At 40.8% G+C, this 6,756-nt stretch overlaps 1 long non-coding RNA gene across 1 annotated transcript; it reads left to right on the top strand.

Moving 5' to 3' along the window:
• The first annotated feature begins 607 nt into the window (after positions 1-607).
• Positions 608-5,452, top strand: LOC123001063 (uncharacterized). The gene is made up of 3 exons (XR_006409589.3): positions 608-1,311; positions 1,780-1,837; positions 4,822-5,452. It is a non-coding gene; the product is annotated as an uncharacterized LOC123001063 (long non-coding RNA).
• Positions 5,453-6,756: the final 1,304 nt, after the last annotated feature.

Raw genomic sequence — 6,756 nt, 5'->3', positions numbered from 1 at the left:
AAACTCAAGGATAAAGTAAGTTTCAAGTTAATTATGAAAGTTAGAATATAATCATGGCAATTTTATAAAGAATAATATGTAAAATAACACAAAATATCTGGGAAATTATTGTCATAATCTCGAGCATTAAGTTGACTCTGAAGTCAGGTTCAGTTCCTGGCTTCACCATCTCCCACCACGTAAATTGTGTTTATTTTCTCAAATATAAAATAGGAATTATTAATAGTACCTATAACAATCCATTCAGGGTCTCATGACAATTATATGAAATCATGCATATAAATCACCTTGTATACTGTCTGGCATGCACAACTATAAATATTGCTAGGATTACGAATAATAAAGTGTGATGATTTTTTTATAATTGGAAAATACCGAAAAAAAATTCTTAGGTTGATTCAATTATATGAATGAATATTTACTGCTTACCAAAAAAAAAAAAGAGAGAGAAAATCCCAAATTATACATGCATATTTCCCTTAAAACCAACTGGTAAATTTCCTTTTTTTAATTTAAAAAAAATTAAGTTTTGCTCCATTTCAGCTGTGAGATACACTGGCTGACTAATAATTTACAACTTCAAGTATCTTTAATTAAGAATTTCATAATGTGTATAGGCCTAAAGAATCACATTCTAAGGAGATTTAGCTCTTTAAAAACTTACCTAGCCAAGTTTTCTTTCATATTAAAATCAGTTATAGACAATTAATGAGAGGTCTCCAAGACCTAATTTGCTACTACTTTGCTATTTGAGAAAGAGAAGCAGAAAAGTAAGCTAATAGAAAAAAATCTAGTAGGGCTATGTATTTTGTAGGGAATGTTCTGGATGCCGGGTTAGATTTGGTCTAATCATAACATACTCTATGTCTATATTCTGTGCATTAGTCAGCAAGGTGGCAAAAGTTCCCTAAGTATGAAAGGTTATATATTTGTTATGCTATAGCCTATACCAAAAAAGTGGGCCAAAGTACTTAAGTTCAGCAGGTACTGAGGTTTAAAAAGGGGGTTTTCTTAACCCTCTAATATCAAGAAGTCCAGTTAGCTGATCTGCCCCATGTTTGCATTCCTGCCTCCCACTCTTATTCTGGGTCTCGGCCCAAGGGTGACCCGCCCCGGAGCGCCCCTTCCTGACCCCACCCCATTCTGTGCTTTATTTTCTTCATAGCATTTATTTTGATGTCAAATTATCTTCCTTTTTAGTTTATCTGTGTGCTTATCCTTGGTCTTTGCTCACTAGAATGTGAGCTCTCGGAGAGCAGAAACGCTGACTGCCTTGCTCGTTACTGTGCCTGGAAGAGTATCTGGTGCACGGTAAGGGCTGAATGAATGAAAACAGTGGCTGAATATGAATAACTAAACAGTAGGTTTGCAGTCTCATCGTTGTTCTCTATTGCTGGAATTTGGGAGCTGGCGGTGGATAAAATCCCACATAATTAGATTCCTACCGTTGTTTCCCAGACACCTGGCCTTATGTCATGGAACAATGAAGAGGCAATGCCCTTACAGAAAAAGGGGCCTCTGCCCTGATCCCGCATGTTCAAGGGCTCCATGGATCACAAGTGCAGTCACCCAAATGTCTATTAAAGCATGTAAGAGATTCTCTGCCTCTTGGGATCAGGCCCACAGCCCTGACCTGGCATTATCCTTAAGCCTAAGTATCCATCTGATAGTTAATACTGTCCAGGCCCTAGGAAAATCCTCTCCCCCCTGCTTGCCTTATGTTCTCAATCAAAAGGGGCCTGCATTTGAATTTAATAAAGGTTTATTTTTTTTTTTCAGTATCGGCGATTAACACTGCTTTAGAGAGTATGAGAATCTGAGTGGGAAAATTTCTCAGGTAAGTGAAATGAGAAATTAGCTCACTTGACAAAAATTTTACTGTGGGACGGTTAGGTATACAATCGATTCTATGGCATGCCAAGATATTTCCCAGGAATGCTATCTCTTTTTTTCCCCTCTTGTTCTAATTCCTGACTCAGGAGATCCTTGGGAATTGAGGCAGGACTTCTAACAGTGGCACACAGCGGCCATGTACCTTTTTACAATATGGAACAGTTACTCATGCAAACATCACCAGCCCATCCACAGAACAGACATGTCTAACAATAATTAAATTCGGTTATATTTTACATTTTGCCAACTTTCTACCTTGTCATCATGAATGTATATTTTAAGATGAGATGATAGCACATATTTTATTTAACAATTTGCTCACTTGATTTATAGCCTTAAATATTTAGACACATGGTGTGTGGGCCTCGGTTTGGACTCTTGCTCTAAGACCCACAACTTTTAGAGACAGGACTACAAATGAAGAGAATGTGCCCACTCTAGATCCCTGTTATGGTTACTATTACTGCACAACAGGTCAGGTTACTCCCAAACTCAGCAGCTTACAACAACCATTTTTTTATGAAAACAACTGTGTATCAGGAACATAGAAACTCTTTGCCTGGCCAGTTCTTGCTTGGGGTCTCTCATGCACTTGCAAGATGTCAGCTGAGCTCTGTCTTTCTCAAGGCTTGACCAGACTGGTTATCCAAGAGGGCTCACTCAGATGACTGACAGTTAAAGCCATCAGCTGGGAGCTAAGCCTGGACTGTTGACCAGAGACCTACCACATAGCTTTCAGCATGGTAGTCTCGAGGCACTTGGATTTTACAGGGAAGCTGGCTGCCTCCAGAAAGAGTGCCAAGAGAACCAGGCAGAAACTCATGGCATTTTATGACCAAGCCTTGGAAGTCACAGAATATCACATAGTCACAAAGCGTATGCCTTATTGTAGGAAGCTGTCACAAGCCTGCCCAGATTCCAGGGGAATGGACACAGACCCCATTGTTCAATGGGAGTCCCCATTCTTCTTAGGTTATTTTCTTAGTCTACTATAGGGACAGGAACTGACCTTGATCTGTTTGACACTGCTTTGTGTACCCAACAGCACCTATATAGGGCATGTGAGGTGAGGCCCAGTGATGACTGACCAGTTGCCTGATTTGAGGACACACTGATGACTGTGTTCTGTATCTCTAGCACAATCAGCTGCATGGCTGAAAAATTGATTTCAAAACTGACGTAAGAAAACACTATTTCCAACATAATGTTTCCTTTTTTTTATTAGGATGATACAAAGAGTACAATCCAACGTCTTCATATATTGCCTATCTGAGGAAAGTGACTTAAAATAAAAGTATGATACTATGAGCTGGATCACTTACCTGATATGAGCTAAAAATGAGCCGCTCTTATGTCACCCAGAGATTGAAAAAATAAATAGAAATGAATATTTTCATAGGAAATAAAAAGAACTGCCAGGAATTGTATAAGAGCATTGTGTAGTGTATCAGAAATCTTTTGGTTACACATGACAGATAACCAAACTCAGATGGTCTCAAAGCAAAAAGACGGGAAGGGAGAGTAGGAGGAGACATAGGAAAGACTTATTTGTTCATGTAACTGGAAAGCTCCAAAGGGTTGGTTCAGGTGAAGCTTGATCCAGCAGTTCAACAACTTTACCAAGAACTTGCCTTTCCCCATAGTCTTCCACATGCCTGAATGCCCTTGTATGGCCCATTGGTAATTTTTAAAATTTGTCTAGCTCCCACTATCCATTCCTAATCAGAGCTTAATTTCCTTTCGGAGAATAACTTGTTTTTTTTTTAAGATTTATTTATTTACTTATGAGAGAGAGGGAGAAAGAGAGTGTGCACACGTAAGTGGGGGGAAGGGGCAGAGAGAGAGAATCTCAAGGAGACTCCACACTGAGCATGGAGTCCAATGTAGGACTCGATCTCACAGCCCTGAGATCATGACCTGAGCTGAAATCAAGAGCCAGACACTTAACCGAGCCACCCAGGTGCCCCTGGAGAATAACTGTTTAATCTTAGTGAGAAGGTAATTCCAGGACACCTGGGTGGCTCGGTCAGTTAAGCATCTGCCTTTGCCTCAGGTCATGATCCCAGCGTCCTGGGATCGAGTCCTGCATCAGGCTCCTTGCTCAGCGGGGATCCTGCTTCTCCCTCTGCCTGCTGCTCCTTCTGCTTGTGCTTTCTCTCTCTGACAGATAAATGGGTGGAATCTTTAAAAAAAAAAAAAAAGGTAATTCCAGGCACCTGTCTCACCTCTACTGAAACTGAGAGAAACAGACTTCACCCCTCCCTGTACCCTTCTTGAGCCGTAGGGTCATGAACAGACGTATGACTTAAGCTCAATCAGGTAAATGTTCTCTCCTGAGACTTTAGATCTTGACCATGCTCCACAGGAAGGAGCAGAGGCAAGCCTTACCAGAATCTTCTTAATGAGTAACTTTGCTATGCTTCCCAGCTCTGAAGCATTGCCTTTGCTCCTGCCCACTGTCAAGCCTGGTTCTCCATATCTAGTCAACTCCGAGAGCCCCAGAAGCATTCTTCCTTGCTTAGGATGCTTGGTCCTGCTGCTTGATTGCCAAAGTGATGAAGACTTTTTGGGCACGGCCGTGCAGAGGAGCGTTTCCCTTTTCTGTGTCCCCATGGCACTGTGTATCGTATCTTTTGATATGCCCTTATCACATTACCCTACGAGACTGAGCGCTCCCTAAGAACAGGGGCCTTCGCTTATGCTTAGCCCAGTGTCTGGTCAATATTAGGCATATAAAATAATGTACTAAATTAACTAATGTATTTAGAGAGAAAAGACATGCTTGTATTAAATGATTCTAAAATTTAAGGCAGTATATTATTAAGCAAAAAGCATAAGGGCTCTTTACAAAGTGTGGAACTGCCAGAAAGAACATTTGTAGGCTGTTTTATGAGAAGTTACCACACGCTCTTTGTTTCCCACTAAAAGGAACAAGGCTTCCTTCAAGAAATGCCTAGTTCTGGGGCTGAGGAAGGGAAAAAATGCAAGACGAGCTCGGAACACCTGTTTGTACTGGAAAATGAAGAATTACAAAAGAAGAGAACGGACATTTCAACACAACAACAACAACCCAGAAGCCAGCTTGAGGGGGTTTCCTCTGGCCCAACTGAAGACAATTTGAGCATCAAAATAAATAAGGATGATAAGAGAGTATAGCCCATCGAATAAAATAGGAAACCGTAAGTCACAGAGATATAAATAAGTTAATGTATAAATCAAAAACTTAATGAAGAATAAGATATTTATATAGTTTCAAAGTACCTCCACACAAAATGCTTATAAATTACAAAGGGGAAACTTTCTGGAGAAAAGGCTGTAGGCAGCACTTTAATCAAATGACCAAAATGAGCGTCATCAAAAATGGGACAGATTGAAACCGGGTGTTCCCTGATAATGCACAAGAATGCAGCGTCGGGACGTCTGGGTGGCTCAGCCATTAGGCATCTGCCTTCGGCTCAGGTCAGGATGCCAGGGTCCTGGGATCGAGCCCCACGTTGGGCTCCCTGCTCAGCGGGAAGCCTGCTTCTCCCTCTTCCTCTGCCCCTGCTTATGTTCTCTCTCTCGCTGTGTCAAATAAATAAGTAAAATCTTAAAAAAAAAAAAATGCGGCATCGTTTTGTGACATTGCCGCTGAAGACACAGAAACTACCTCGTTATGAGGAGACGTCAGACGACACCCAAACTGAGAGTCATGTTACAAAATAAGTGGCCTGTAGCCCTCAAAAGTGGTAAGGTTATGGGCCTCAAAAAAAAGACTGAAGACTCCTTTCAGACAGCAGGAGACGAAAGAGAGAGAATCACCGAATGTAACACAAAGCATCATTGGGACAATTGGGGAAACGCGAAGGAGTCCGAGGACTAGCGGTGATAAAGCGTTTAGGTTAGCTTCCTTTCCTTGACAGTGTGTTCTGGCTCAACAGGAGGATGTCCTGTTTATAGGCAATTCACACCAAAGTGTTTGGGAGTAATAGGTCATCGGGTTGACATACTTACTCTCAAATGTTTCAGGGAAAAATAAGTTCCTTGTATGGGGACTTCTAACTTTTCTGTAAGTTTGTTATTGTTTACAAAACATGTACACGAATCAAGATTGACCTTCAGTCTAGTAGATGGTCAACGGTAGGATATAATCTGAGGAGCTGCCCACAGCCATCAGCCAGTTTCCAACTGTATTTATCATTTTGTTTCATCCTTATTAGAATGATGTGTGTTTCTGTCACATTTTCCTATGCTATCTATTAAATTACAAATTCTATAAAGTCAGGGACTCCTTCTATTTCACTCACCATTTCATGTATCCAAAGCCTAGAACAGTCCCTGGGACACAGTAGGCACTCATGAATAGGCACTGAATGAGTGAGTGAATGAATGAATGAATGAATGAATGAAGTGACTTAGACTAGAAGAAGTATGGCCTTTGGAGTTAGAAAGATCTGGGTAAACTCCCATCTCTCCCATTTCCGAATTGTACAAATCTGACCCCATCGGTCAACTTCTCAGCCTAGCTGAGACAAAAAGCCAAACTACTTGAATCCTGGCTTTACGACTTCCTTGAATGGTCTTGGGTAAGTTGCTCAGTTTCCTCATCTATGAAATAGCCATTTTGATAGTTCCCCCGCTTCACAGGGCTGTGCAGCATGTTATGAGTATTGATTATATTATCTGTGCTTGAGTTCTCAACTCTAAAAAGGGATTATTACTTTCAGGGTTGTTGTGAGGATTAAAGGACCCTCAGTAAATACTGTTTATCATGATTACATTTGTTATCAAATTACAATCTTATGAAGTAGGGAGGACATCCCCCTTTTATAAAAAGAAGAAAACCTAATGACACAAATTAGCTGAGTGACATGTTCACGATCA

This window comes from Ursus arctos, unplaced genomic scaffold, assembly GCF_023065955.2.
Source record: "Ursus arctos isolate Adak ecotype North America unplaced genomic scaffold, UrsArc2.0 scaffold_5, whole genome shotgun sequence".
In the NCBI taxonomy this organism is placed as follows: domain Eukaryota; kingdom Metazoa; phylum Chordata; class Mammalia; order Carnivora; family Ursidae; genus Ursus; species Ursus arctos.
The sequence above is the reverse complement of the archived record's forward strand: the minus strand, read 5'-3'. Positions and strand labels throughout refer to the sequence as shown.